Raw genomic sequence first — 14523 nt, 5'->3', positions numbered from 1 at the left:
TGTTTATAATAATGCTTTTGATAACAGGATAGAGAATTGTAAAATCTAATTGAAATTTATATGTATCGTAAATTTCGTCAGAGAAAGAACATACCAAAAGCAGATTAAATTTTGCAATGTTAGTAACAGGATATATTCCAATTTGGCGATTTTTTGAAAACGCGAAAACGTACGTCCCTGTTAGTTAAAAAAATTAACATTTTCAAATATTATTAGTTACATAGTGTGCTAGTGACATAATAATTTACTGATCCCATATATACCGTATTACGTCACTGGCACACTATGAAACGAATTTATCTTAATCTTATCTATCAAAATGAACAAGTCTTCAATACAGTTAGCATTAACAAACTACTTCCTTTGATCCTACAAAAACAGTGATGAGTCTTTATTTGTAGACGAAACGCGCGTCTGGCATACATACAAAATTTAGTGCTGGTATCTATGGTGAGTTTATTTACAACCACTGGGTCGATGCCACTGCTGGTGGAGATTTATTTCCCCGAGGGTATCACCAGCCCAGTAGTCAGCACTTTTCGTGCTGACAAAAATTGTCATTGATATGGTTATATTTATAAATTAACTGTTTACAAAATTTTGATTTTTTTTTAAATACAAAGGTTTTTCTACCGCAAGCATAGATTACCTTAGCTGGATTTGGCAAAACTTTAAGGAATTCTGGTCCTCAATGCTCTTCAACTTAGTACTTTATTTGGCCTTTTTAACTTGTTTGGATTCGAGCGTCACTGATGAGTCCTTTTTGTAGACGAAATGCGCGTACAAAATTTAGTCCTGGTATCTCTGATGAGTTCATTTACAAATAGTCCATCAGCTAGTTCTCAAAAGCGCGCTAGTTAAGGAGTTTGTGTTACACCCCAGGGTACCGCGATTTTTTTTGATAGAATTCAACTTCATCATCTTATTGATAAAATACAAGGTGTTAGACTAAAAAAAAAAGTGTCCAAAAGAGGATTAAAAACGTCCCTTCCAAGGGTCCCTTCATTTAGCAAACACGACTAATTTTTAATTAAAAATTTTAATATAAAGCGATTAAAATAAAATAACGTTTAAGTTTAAACAACTAAAACAGATACAAAACTATCATATTAAATTTAACTCGGAAGATTTTTTGTTTAAAAAAAAAAAGTTTATTTACATTACAAACAATCCGATTTGTTTTTCTAAAATTAAGGCGTATTTTCACCTTTCATAAAGAAATTCGTTATACAATTACCCGTTTTAGTTAATTAAAAATGAGAATTCATCATTATGCAATGTTTAAATCATTTGCAGTATTTATATATTGTCTAATATATGAATTATTTAATAAAATATATGTACGTGCAAATACTCGTGAAATACCGCAAATTATTAAATTGCCGTCTTTGATTCAGTATACAACATGTCCAATGTATTCACACATAAGCTTTATCAATTTGCAACTGAAAACAAACATTTTATTGTCGATTTATGATGTTATTGGGAGACATTTTTTTTATAAAGTGAATGTGTAACGAAATATTTAAGAAAAAAACACAAATTAAGGGGATTTTTTTGGCGTTCAGAAAAGGTGCACTCTATCGAACTCTATAAAGGTGTGCTTGATAACATTTTGTGTTTTAGCTATGTAGTGATTGACTTAAATTGTTAAGTCATTCAATCGACAAACATCGCTTTGAACGAACGTCAAATTGTCAGTTGTGGGATTTGGCACTTACTTTTTACTTTCTTAGGTTTCTAAGAGATACCAAAAACATGGCTTTGTTGGTTTCAGTTTAAATAAAGATTCTGATAAACGTTGGTTGCTAAATGCACATGAAAGAGCTTCAATATCCTTAAAAGGCGAGATTTGGTAGGAATAGTTAACCCTGAAACATCAACCCAAAAAGAACTCAGAAAAACTCGAATGAAGCGAGACAAAACTGATGTTTTAAAATTGTTTCAGACACTTCAAAGCTGGCAAATTCCATTATAACATCTGAACAGTTATATGGCTTGATATCGGGTTCTGTTGCTTCTTTGGAATCAATGTGCGACCTTCTAAACGCGTATGAAAGGGGAAAATTTGTTTCATAAATTTTCATTATGGAACGGCTTATTCAAAAGTCAACCGATATCTTGAAAACACTCAAAAGAAAATCATTGCTTACATTTTTATACATCCTATAGATTTACACTTGTGTGTATTGATTAATTTGTATCACATGGAAGCATGTGCCACAAAATATATGTTGAAAATGAAATAGCGTGGAACGGTTATAGCTTATAATCAAACAGTCAGAAGCCGATAAAAAAAATGTTTCTTAACGCAAAAACATGCAGCTGACAAAGGTTACGACTCCGTTGTTAAAAAACCCTTCTGACACTGATGTGGAAGTATTGGCTTACTATTTTCACAGTTGCATATCAATTCTAACATTGTAAGATGCATCTTCCAAATGCAGATTATTAAATGTGCAATCAATGTGTGCGAAATTTGGTGAGAATGTTTGTAGAAAACTGCCAGGATTTCACGCCAAAACAGGTTGTGATTCAGTTAGTGTTTCTTCTGGTAAAGAAAAAGAGCAAAGCATTCGGCTTTTTGACACGCTATGTGGAGTTTTCAGAAGGTTAATTCCATCTTGATGAAACCTTGGAAAAGGTTGGCGAAGAGTTGTCAAAACACTCAAGAGGTTTTCGTGTTCTATATATGGCTACGAAATTAAAAATATCGACGAATAAAGATCAGAACGTTTTGAAATGCAAAAGATGCAATGTTAAAGCACATTAAACAAGCCAACTTTCAGACGAAGGTTTGAAAATCTGCTCTTAAACACAACACTGATCTTTTGTCAAACAACTATGGTTGGATTGTTTAGAGCTCTTTGATCAGTATCAATTGGCTAGACCAACCACCAGCGTTAGATGCTTTGGTAATTCTGATGTGCTCTTCATGTAAAGCTGGTTGTTCAAAAAAAAGATGTTCATGTGTTCAACAAGGTTTGTCCTGAACAGATAGCTGTATGTTAATGCTCGAAAGCTTGTAGATATAAGCATTATCAAATCGTTGATATTGCTAACGATGACGACGAAGATGATGGAAATGATGATAATGGTAATTCGGTAGATGCAGGTGACCAAACTGATGATGATTCTATGGATTGACCTTCTGCGTGACCTTACAATGTGGTGATTCGGTTGTTAAAAGTTTTAATTAAAAAATAGAAATCTAGAAACCTTGACAGTTTGTGAGTTTTAATATGTGAGTTATTTCATGAGTGTTATATAAAATTTGTGACAGAATCGTGCATTTCTGGTTGCTTGTGTTTGTAGTTGATACTATGTTTTTGTTTCATACCATTAATTTGTTTTCCAACAGTCTTTATATACTTTATGCTCTATGTTTCAATGTGAAAAAATATACCATTCTATCAAGAAAATTAGTACATATGCTTCTTTTCATGCAAAATCATGACTTTTGGAAATTACCCTCCCCCTTTTTTTCTTGGTCTTCTACGATTTAAAAATTAATCAAAACTTAGCCTGCGTTTTAATAAGATATGATGGGTTCCATTTAATAAAAAGTATATAGTACTTTTAAATACTTGGTTATTTTTACATTTTTCTGTAAATATGTGCAAAACAAAATTTTTGATATACCCTTAAATAAGTCCCTTTTTAACCCCTTTTGGACACTTTTTCAAAAGTCTAACACCTCTTAAAATATTCTTCAGATATTACTCTTTAAATTTAAACAAAACAATTGCGGTACCCTGGAGTGTAACACAGAACTGAATTTTTGCCCTACCAGCTGATGGACTAAAACTATAGACATATATTGCTGAGTCTTTAGTTTTCTATTTAGTTACTTATGTTGTTTTTTTTTAATTTTTTACGATTTCTCATCTCTGATAGCCAAGGGTTACGATCCAGTCCCCTCTTTACCCTTGGCAACATTTGTGGGTATAATGCTGCAGAGGAGGGTATAGGATTGTTACCCTCGGCTAGCGAAGATAATTCTTCTGCGACTAATGAGAATATATATTTTGTATGCACCATTTATGGGCATGATGTTTTCTAGTATGTGCGTTCGTTTGTCTGTTGTACCGTTCGTTCGTCTGTCCTGCTTCGTATTCAAAATGTTGGTCGAGGTATTTTTTGATAAATTTGAAGTCCATTCCACTTGAAACTTAGTACACATTTTCCTTATGATATGATCTTTCTAACTTAAATGCCAAATAAGAGTTTTTATTCCATTTTCACGGTCCTATGAACAAAGAAAATGATAGTGCGGTTAGGGCATCCGTGTACTACAATGTAAGGACACAATCTGGTTTATTATCCCTCAATGCCTTGTGTCTCTTCAATCCTTTATCGGACTTTAACTTTACAATAATAAACATTAATTCAATGAAAGCAATATTCCTATACCATGGAATTAATGAAGTGAAACGCAAGCTCAAAATATTGTATCAACTGGGTGATATGTATTCTATCTGAATTTGCTAGTAGAATGTAACTATACATAGCAATGGGAAGTTTATATCTAGAAAAGACATAATAATTGCTTTTGTTGTATATACTTACTGTCAATTCATGGATGCAATTCATGATGCAAAGCAAACATATTTTGTATTTGTGGTATCTTTAATTGGTTTAAATATATTTATCTACTCAAAGTAATAGGGTTGGACACATGTCTGCTCCGAATAACAATAGATTTCAATACAATATATATTGATATGAGCATGCAATAATTTAGAATATACAGTACTTTACGAGTCTATCTTTAACACTGTCAATAACATAGTAATGTATACGATTCACATTGAATAATTCAGTGAGAGGACATCCATATAGAGCATAAACCTGAAGCACGGGGAGGCACTCTACTGTCTCCACACGGCACTAAAGACAAATTCTGTAAAAAATAAAATTGAGAATGGAAATGGGAAATGAATCAGAGAGACAACAACCCGACCATATAAAGAAAACAATGAACTAGAGAAGTTCTCGTTCAGACACACACTCCATAATCTAGTATATTATAAGAGCATCAACCTGAAGCACGGGGAGGCACTCATTGAAAGAGAAACTCTGTAAAAAATAATATTGAGAATGGAAATGGGGAATGTATAAAAGAGACAACAACCCGACCATATAAAAAACAATGAACTAGAGAAGTTCTCGCTCGGACACATTCTCCATAATCTTGTATATTATAAAAGCATCAACCTGAAGCACGGGGAGGCACTCTACTGTCTCCACAGGGCACTAAAGACAAACTCTGTAAAAAATAATATTGAGAATGGAAATGGGAAATGTATCAGAGAGACAACAACCCGACCATATAAAAAACAATGAACTAGAGAAGTTCTCGCTCGGACACACACTCCATAATCTAGTATAGTACAAGAGCATCAACCTGAAGCACGGGGAGCATTCTACTGTCTCCACACGGCACTAAAGACAAATTCTGTAAAAAATAAAATTGAGAATGGAAATAGGAAATGTATCAGAGAGACAACAACCCGACCATATAAAAAACAATGAACTAGAGAAGTTCTCGCTCGGACACACACTCCATAATCTAGTATATTATAAGAGCATCAACCTGAAGCACGGGGAGGCACTCTACTGTCTCCACAGGGCACTAAAGACAAACTTTGTAAAAAAGTTTGTTGAGAATGGAAATGGGGAATGTATAAAAGAGACAACAACCGGACCATATAAAAAACCCAAAGAAATAGAGAAGTTCTCGCTCGGACACACACTCCACAATCTAGTATATTATAAGGGCATAACCCTGAAGCACGCGTACGGAGAGGCACTCTACTGTCTCCACACGGCACTAAAGACAAACTCTGTAAAAAATAAAATTGAGAATGGAAATGGGAATGTATCAAAGAGACAACAACCCGACCATGTTCACATTTGCTTTATACAAACAATGCAACATGTAGCAAAGAAATGTACGCGACACGTTTCTTGCAAAACAGTCAGTGGGAAAAGAAAAATCACGACATCAAGTAAACATAATTAAGAGCGTACCACCTGTGTCATGTATATATATATAATATATGTCGTCACCAACATTTCGAAATGAATAGTATGCTTGTATAATGTGCTTTTCCTGTTTTGAAAAGAAAAGAAATAACTGACTAATGAAAATATGGATCTCTGATTCCTTTATTCTCATGTGCACGAGCACGTTAGTTAATATACAGATATGGATTTTAATTCGCTTGGAAAAACTAGACAACGAAAGAAAAAACAATTTATCAATAATATAAAGAGAGTAGTTGTTTCATACCAACATTCATAAATGAAGAAAGTTGTCTATATTTTCACTATAGTTAAAGTATCAGGATAGATTATTTCTAAATTTACTTAATCATCTTAAAATATACATGATAACAAAAAAAATTACATTTAATGAAATGTTTGATTATTTGAACTCCTTTAAAGGTTACAACAACTTTTTCTTTGTATTTTTCAACCATTATGTTTGTAATACTGCTATTGGAAACAGGATAGACAATGATACAATAAAACTAATATATAGATTTATCGTAAATTTCGTCGGAGAAAAGTATAGCAAAATCAGAGATCAATATTTTGATTAGATTTGGCAATATTAGTAACAGAATATGTTTCAATTTGACGATATATTGAAAACGTGATAACGTACGATTCTGTTAGTTAAACAAATTAAAACTTCAATAATATAGCATTAGTTTAAGGGAACTTCCTTGTGTTGTGAGTATTAGAAAGAGAAAAAAATATCTATACTTGATGAATTGGTTTATTTAGACGTACGTTGTTTCATGGTGGTAATTTTTAAAACCAATTTTTCAGTGAAGTTTTTTTTCCAGTAAAACATGGAAATTTGGCATCAGCAATCAATACACGCTAGAAGACAAGAAATCCCTTTTTTGTTCTTGAAAACCACTTTGTTATTCATAAAAAAAACAGCTTAAAGGTTTTTTTGTGTTTTTTTAATTGTCACAAATTTAGAACGTTATCATAAGATCTGCAAATTTGAGGTCGCTTTTTTTTCTTCTTCCCACATCGGGATTGGTCCCCTGGTTCTGTGACATCGTGGCAACCCCGCCTGCATGGACCACTGGACACACTATGGCCATATATAAAACGATAGCTTTAATTAGTCGAGGCCTGTCGTCGGCTTTAACTAGACTTTATATTTTAATAGTGGCAATTAAATGGTGTACTTTTCAGATCAACTTTGTTGTTTGTCGGGATGATAATATCATTACCATGCCGCCACATCAAATATATATTAACATGAAATAAAATATCATAGTTTCACAGGAGTTTGTCTAGACGAATTTTTTACAATATTGATCATAGTTGGTAATTCAGTTATATAACTCATTGCACCATACTCTGAACAATGCAAAAGAATATAATTAGGCCGCATTTCTTTCTAAAACATACGATGCAAACGGCTAAGCGCGCACATGTTTGATGTTTTGATCATTTCTTTCAAACACACACACATTTGCAAAGTTTACATAAACTTTGACAAACTATGGCCGCATGTCTTTCTAACCAAAATTTTGTTAACGTTGTGTCGTGTTTGTTGATGTTTTCTAAACGCTACAAAAGTAGAAAAAAAATACATTGTTTAATAAATCTTTACTGACCCTGTTTGAACTTTCAATAATGTATGCACATGTTGTTGGTAAACAGACTTTTTTAAAAACGTAGAAACAAATACTTCGTTTAATAAGGTTGAAGTAAGAAGCAAATGTAGCGTTTGTACTAACAAACGACAAACGTCAAACTGCATTTTTATCGTTTGTCATAGTGTATGTAAACTTTGCAAACAATTTTTTGAAGAAATTATCAAAACATGTATGCGCTAAGCCGTTTGGATCGTTTGTGTTAGAAAGAAATGCACCCTAAGCCAACGCTAAAAAATGCGTCTGCAGTTTGTCGTTTGTCGTTTGTTAGCACAAACGCTACATTTGTTTCTCACTTCAATCTGATTAAACGAAGTATATGTATCTACGTTTGTAAAAAGTATGTTTACCAACAACATGTGCATACATTATTGAAAGTTCAAACAGGGTAAGTAAAGACTTATTACACGATGTTTTTGTTTCTACTTTTGTAGCAGTTAGAAAACACCAACAAAATGAACAAACGCGGCACAACGTTTACAAAATTTTGGTAAGAATGAAATGCGGCCTAAGTCACTAAGTTATAGTTATTGATCAAGCAAGTCGGTATACTAGTATATTATATAATTTAATCTGAACGACTCGGGTGACCCTTTATAAACCGAACGACGTAGGAGTTCGGGTTAAAGGATCATTACGACAGAATATACCGATTTACGAAAAATCACAAAACCTTTTCATAAAAAAAACTTTATAATATGGTCATTTGAAGTCAGTTCTTTACATCTATAACCCAATATATCAATCATATAAATGTGGCTTTGTCGTCACCGAAAAAATACTTTTAGTAATAGATTCAAAACTGATGTGATTTTTATCTTTATTCAAATCATTTTCTTTTTATAGATTTATGACACACTAAACGGATAAACTAGTCAGATGGTTAATTTAATACTTATTTTACATTTTAAATCTAAATCAAATTTTGGAAGAGAAAAATAACTTTCCATTATTAAGAATTTTTAGTAGAGAAGAAGATTAACAAAACTCCGATAATCACTTAAAAATTGAGTCCGGAAGGTATCAGGGTACTCTCCTAAATATCGGAACTTATACTCGATGTAACTCTATAGATGTGGATAGTGAATATCATTTTCTGTTTCAGGGGTGTTACATTTGATTATGATCGAATTCATCTATATTTCAAGAAACAACAAAAAGTTATCTTTTTCTAAATAGTGTCTGAAGGGATAAACTGACATGCCTAATGAAAACAGAAGAAATCAAATTATCACTGCTATTAGCAAAAAGAAAAATAACAAAAATACCCAACTCTGAAAGAAAATTCAAAACGGAAAAGCCACTTAACCATGTTTACATAATTATGGCATAATCAAAAGTTGAAACACATCAACTGTTATATTCCTGACTTGGTACATACATTTCCTTATTCAGAAAATGGTGGATTAAACCGGGTTTTATAGCTAGATGAACCTCTCACTTAAATTTGTATTAAAGTCGCGTAAAAATTCCAAGGAAAATTATTTCTGAATGTATTTGATGGTGTGGCGTTTTTCCGTTTTTCTCTCTGTTGCATTTACATTGAGAACTGCGTGAATACCACAGTTCCTATCGTATGTTATTTTCTCTGCATCAGTTAAGAAGAAGTTTTATGAGCTCTTAAGCGCATAATCATAAGGCATCGTCCCTTAGCACCTGTTGCAGTTAAACAATCAAATACATATTCATTTACAAAAAATATCTGATACGTCTGGAGTGGCAACCCTAAAAGACCTTTGTCGAATGATTTATAATAACTTGTGTGTCTCTGTATCAATATCAAAGTTTATTATACGATTTAAGTGTTGAATAAAAGAAATCTTTGTGGAAACAAACATTCCGGCGAAATTCATGAAAATAATAATTTGTAGCGAGACATATATATAATCATGACTACTGGAATCTCCATTACACAGGAACCAGCAAATATTGAAAATTAAGTGAAAACAACAAACAAGTCTAAAACCATCGGAAAATATTTATATTCCAAAGAGGAGGGTATGGCATTTCCAAACACATAAGAACATAACTGTAAACATGTATAAGTCAGAGATATGAAACAGTCAACAAATATAAAGTCCATATCTAATGATCCTTTCACTCAATAAACTTACAACTGAATATTTACACGACGATTTTTTGCCATTGGTATTGCATTATTCTTTGACAGCAACAACAAAATAATAAAAAAAAGTCCAGTCAGCAGGAAATTACAAACATGGTCGTTGTTGTTGTATTTCTTTTAAAGTAGTTTTGGGTCTCACTAATTAGCGACAACAAGCGTCAAAAAGCGACAACAAGCGTCGACAAGCGACAAGAAGCGACAACAAGAATTATTTTAGCGACAACAAGCGACAAGAAGACTATTTAGCGACAAGAAAACATTTTTTTTTATTAGATATAAAGAAATTTGTATGTAATGTTTTTTTTTTAATTTACGAGCAGATATGTCTAATTAAAATGTTTTATTATAAACTCAAGATTGTCATTAATTTCCTTTCATCTTCAGTCAATATGCATAAACATGACAAATATCGTTTAATAAGGCAATAAACAAATAAAAAGATGAAAACATTCACATTTCAATTTTCTATTCCTCTTGTTTGATTTCAGTTCTTTGTATTTCACAATTTGTGTCAATATTTTCAGGACAATGATGCACAAATAATTCATTTTGCGAGCTAAGTATATATTGCACGAAAAGAGTTTTAAAAAACAAATTATAAGATAAATAATATGTTCTAAAACGCAAGGAAAAGTAATCTCATAATACAATAATAAATGTAATACTGGCTGTTATACATAATGGATGATAAAATAAATTAATGTTTCATTTTTTTCTGTCAATTTTAACTTTCTTGTCGCTAAAATTGTTTTCTTTTGCATATTCTTTTAATATTTATTGCAATAATTAATCTTAATTAAAAAAAAATGTTGTCTTGTCGCTAAATAGTTTCTTGTCGCTTGTTGTCGCTAAAGTAATTCTTGTTGTCGCTTCTTGTCGCTTGTTGACGCTTGTTGTCGCTAAAATTCTTGTTGTCGCTAATTAGTGAGACCGGTTTTGTGGTTTCTGATTGTACCATATCTCATTAAGCGTACTTCCGGTTAAACATTATTTATCTTTGTCGGGAAAAAGTCAATATTCCCGAATTGTAAGTTTTAGCACGTTTAAAATCATGATTTTATTGTTACACATTGGTCCAACCTTAGTTAAATCGATTTGAAACTGTCAAATGAAGTAAAATATCTGAAATTATCTGTTTACATTTTTTTGGCTTTTGCGCTTGTTGGCCACGATCTAGTCCAAATAATTATGACGTCTGGGACGGCTATTTTATTTTTTTTCTGGGACGCCTTCCTACGACTACGACGTTGTAGAAAGGCGTCCCAGAAAAAAATTAAAATAGCCTTGCCAGACGTCATAATTATTTGGACAAGCCACGATCATGTACGATATCATGTGCTTTCGAAAATTATTTGGAAACGTTTAAATTGTCTAGAATACATTTAATTTAACTACGTCTCTGTATCATTGTGCCTCTTTTGAAATTATTGTGGTAGCTGACTGCACTGCAGTTCAGGCTAGCTTGAATAATTTATGGTGCACATTTTGTGCCTTATATGGGGGGCATTGGGGGTTCTGATCCCGGATCCGACTTACTTTTTTTTGGTCAGATTCATGTTTCCCGCTTACACAATGTATGTAAGCAATTCTCAGTTTTTTGTAATTTCTTGTGTCCTGCTAGACTTCATTTACCGTTTTCATACCTGTCACTATTTGCGGTGGATTTCCCCCATGGAGGCTCCCAAATTGAAATTTTGAAAGAGCAATTTTGTCCACAATTTTAAACAAAACAGGTACATTTTTAAAGATTTTAGGCTTGTAAAAGTATGAAGAAGCCAAAAAACAACATTAAAATGTATTTTAAGGCCCCCTTGAATATTTTTTAGGACTATGGTAGCCATCTACATGTTTAGCACTCAAAACCCCCATGGGCATTTTAAAAAGTTGGCAGGTATGTGTTTTCCCAACACAATAATTGACTTTCATGTCTCGTGTTTACAAAAAATCAACAATTCCCAGTCACGCTTATAACCCTTATGAGACCAACTATATGCAAGCTAGACCCTGCAAATAAATCTTTTTTGAAATGTTCTTCTCTTGATCCATGATATTGTGCCTCTGAACTATTGACATCATACAACAATCACTTGTCCATTTTGGCGCCAAATATTTTCTACTATGACATTAAAACCTCCTATGTCCAGTAATGGCGATAGCAATAAAATTTATCATGTGACTCACAGTGAGGGTACAAAAATCTGAAATTAACAATAAACATTTACTCCATTTGCTATCGCTACAAAATGAGACAATGACAAATGAAGTATGAAATGAAGGCTCGATCATTATAAAAAAATGATGTTTGATACTTGATGATAAAAGGCATAATATGGGCTATTGAAAATTGTATAGTTAATAATAAATTGAAAAGATATGAAAAATATTTAAAGAACTGTTATTCCAGTAATGAGCATGATGAGTGTATTTTCTGTTTTCCAGAAAGTTAGCCATGGCACAGTTTGCGACTCCAAAGAATCCACCCTGGGCAAGACAGTCTGGTATGTTATAGGTTAAAAAAAATCTGAAGAAATATAGCTACATGTACATTTGTATAGAGCATTACTGTATATATACAGTCAGAGGACTTACTTAAATGAGTGATTTTCCTTCCCAAAAATCACTTCTTTAAGTATCATTATTTCAATAACCCCCACTAATTTCAACACCCTGGAACAGTGAAATTTTTATCATGAACAGTAGAATTTTATTACATAATCTGAAAGATGAAACCTTGAACTTTGCAGGAAAAATACTCCCACTGCTAGGAAAAATCTTTTAAGAAAGTATCAGTTCATTATGTTAAGCCATTATTGTAGCATTTTTTCAACTAAAATAGAATTTGCAGGTAAATGATAGCATCAAGGGCATAAACCTTGCTTCTTAAAAGAAGTAAAAAGTTCATTTTATTTAATTTTACTAATCATTGTAAAAGATATTATTTAAACCTATGTGTTTAAAAGTTTGATAAAACTACAAAATCACAATTTGTGACAAAACTTCGAATTTGCTACTAAAATAAGTGATTTAAAAATCACTTATATATTTCAATAAGTCCCCTGACTGATACAAGATATACATGTATGTAAAGTCACATAATTTTTAAGTCAAATTCAATTTAACTAAAAGGTGGAATATATTTTACATAGTTGAATGGCTCAATTTTACTAGAAAACATGCATTGACATGTTTTTTTTAAACTTTCTTTATGAGAATCTTTTATCCAAATCTTTAAAAAGTATACCAGTTGCTCAATTACATGTACATTGTAGGTACATGTATTATCCTTGAATTCCTCGTACTATATTTCATTTCAACCAGCAGCTTTTCTGTATTCAGTGACAGCTCTTGTTAGAAATGTATTAAATTTGTGAAAAACTCAGGAAAAGTGTGTAGGGAGAAACCGTGAAAAACATGATGAAAGAAAAAATAAAAAAATGTGAAAAGAAGAAATTTTTAATGCACCAAATATTTAACAACTGTTATGAAACATTTCAAATGTAGCTTATAGGAATTGTAAAGAAACTCAAATAAAAACAATCATTCCACTTCTTTTTCATATGCTCTATAATACTATGTGTTAATTGTTTATCAAGGTGGCAATCATTCATCTTTGGCTCAAACTGGACATTTAGCAACAAACAATCAATCAATCTTTGGCTAAAAAAACCAAGGACCTATATACGTCCCTGCAAAAAACCAAAGTTATTGAACATCTAAAGTTTTTGATCATCAATAGTTGTTGCCCATTATATTTTATGGATTCATAATAACGATATAAAACATACACAGAGGACCTTGTTTAATAATTTCCCATACTTTATAATTATCAGAAAACTGTTTCTATATGAACTGCAGGTAATAAATTAAAAATCATGAGTGGTTCTTATTAAATTACAGTAAAGCAAAGAAACTGCTTGTATTTTGAGTGATAAGAGTTGAATGTGTATACCAGTAATTAGGCTTAAATATAGAGAATGAATTTTTTAAATGTTTGTCAACAAAAAAGTGTTTTTTATAATAAATTTAAAGTTACATGTAAAACATTAATTTAAAGATCTTTTGCAATTGTCTTTTCTGCCTTTGTTTGCCTTCATTTTGAGTACATTAAAATCGGATATTATTTCATGCATTCATTAAATTTATTTTGAAGAATGGACAAACATTTTAGACTAATTAATTAGATTTAAGGAAAATGTACATATGTAATGTATGTTCATGTAGCAAACATCAGAATATATTATTGCAATCATTATTCACAAATAATAAAAAAAGAATTTAATTTACTGTATAATGTTTTTCTCTAGAGTTTTAATAATAGCTCTATTTACATGTAGAACTAAAGAACAAAAATTGATTTCTATCTACTTATTATAACATACCATATTTTTCTTAAGAAGAAAACCCTAACATACATGTATTTATTTGACGACACATAGACTAAAAAAAAATCAAAACTTTTTTTTCAGCTACGCCAGATATGAACACCATGAACACTGTTTCTACACCAAATTCTATTTCTATGGCACAACAGCAGGCACAATCTATAATGCAGGCACAACAGTCCCCCTCAATGATGCAGCAATCTCCCATGATGCAGCAGTCTCCTACAGTGTATTGTATGGGGACCACTACCCCCACGTTACAGACTCCACAGTATGCCACACAACAGTTGTTAGGGTTACAGGTAGTTCACTTACTATAACACGTCAT

Source organism: Mytilus trossulus, chromosome 7, assembly GCF_036588685.1.
Source record: "Mytilus trossulus isolate FHL-02 chromosome 7, PNRI_Mtr1.1.1.hap1, whole genome shotgun sequence".
NCBI classification, from domain to species: Eukaryota; Metazoa; Mollusca; class Bivalvia; order Mytilida; family Mytilidae; genus Mytilus; species Mytilus trossulus.
The sequence above is the reverse complement of the archived record's forward strand: the minus strand, read 5'-3'. Positions refer to the sequence as shown.